The sequence below is a fragment of the Pygoscelis adeliae genome, unplaced genomic scaffold (genome assembly GCF_000699105.1).
Source record: "Pygoscelis adeliae isolate BGI_AS28 unplaced genomic scaffold, ASM69910v1 Scaffold314, whole genome shotgun sequence".
Lineage (NCBI taxonomy): Eukaryota > Metazoa > Chordata > Aves > Sphenisciformes > Spheniscidae > Pygoscelis > Pygoscelis adeliae.
The window spans coordinates 728,326-729,522 of record NW_008824668.1 but is presented as its reverse complement, the minus strand read 5'-3'; the positions used below and the strand labels follow the sequence as shown (position 1 = coordinate 729,522).

The 1,197-nt window shown below is 46.1% G+C and overlaps 1 protein-coding gene across 1 annotated transcript in view; it reads right to left on the bottom strand.

Annotated features, from left to right (window-relative positions):
• The window catches only part of ATG14 (autophagy related 14), a 19,581-nt gene that overhangs the window by 7,520 nt on the left and 10,864 nt on the right, over window positions 1-1,197 (bottom strand). The window lies entirely within an intron of this gene.

Genomic DNA, 1,197 nt, shown 5'->3' with positions numbered 1-1,197 from the left:
AGCTATTTTTGGATTTGGAGCAGAAAAGCTCAGACTTCACAGTTTAATTAAACTTCTGAGGTAATCATCATGACAGAAATAGCTTGACTGTACACGTTTGCGTGGTGCTGGCCAAAAAGACGTGCATTGCTTGCAGTCAAAATCGAGTGCAGATAGCATCTTCATTCACCATTTCTGGCACCACTGCTGCCATTAGTGGATGTTATTTGGGCTTCACGCTCATGTGTGTGCTCTTAGAGCACTTGGATCCCAACGGTGCGGACTTCTTGTTACCTCAAGGGAACACTGACTATCTCCCTTTCCAGCCACAAAAAGAGAAATGAGCTTCTGTACTGAAGTGCTGCAACTGCCTGAATTTACTCCATGCGTCAGGCACACTGAGGCTTGGAAAAATATCCTTCAAGAGCATCTGCTGATTCTCCTATAAAATAATTGACTGCAGTAACGCCTCCACAAACATATAGTGCTAAAGAAAGTGAGTTAACCATCTCTGTCTGTCAAAAGCATAGGAAAACATTTCTTATACAGTCTCCAAATATGTGTTTAAAAATCTTAACGTAGCCTAGTTTGAACGAGAGCCCCCATCTCATTTTCTGTTTTTATGGCTGAAAAGAAACAGTGTTAGTCAGGTTCTTTTACAGCAAGGCATCACTCTCCTGTAATCAAGAAGTGGGATAACTGTCCCTTCCACAGAATGGAAGCACTAAGCCCTGACATCGTTTTACTGATGTGTTTTGATTGCAAGGCACAGATGAGACCAGAGCTACAGTAAGAATGCTGCGTGGCATCTGCTACTCAAAGAAGCTGCATTATATACTACTTAAAATCAAGAAAACTTCTAAGCAGCTACAGCTACCTCAAACACCACATTCAGGCTGTCAGTCTTCCCAATAGGGGAGCACAAAAATTAAAGGCTACATCCGAAGAACGGGACCCAAGACCGATTCCCATCCGCAGGTCTGTGCCCAGCCGTGCTTGGCCAGCACACGATACCCTCCTGCCAGTCCTGGTTTGCACCTGCAGAGCTGGAACTGCACAGACCTCTGGCTGGTCCCTGGTCTGGCAGGGTGGGAGACCAGGACTGCTGGTACCCCTCAGAGCGCGCCTGCCCCCACAGACGCAGAGGGCGCTTTCTCTGACCGTCAGGAATGATTTCTAGTCATCTAATCGATCTGTTGTGATCCTTGATGTGTTTGG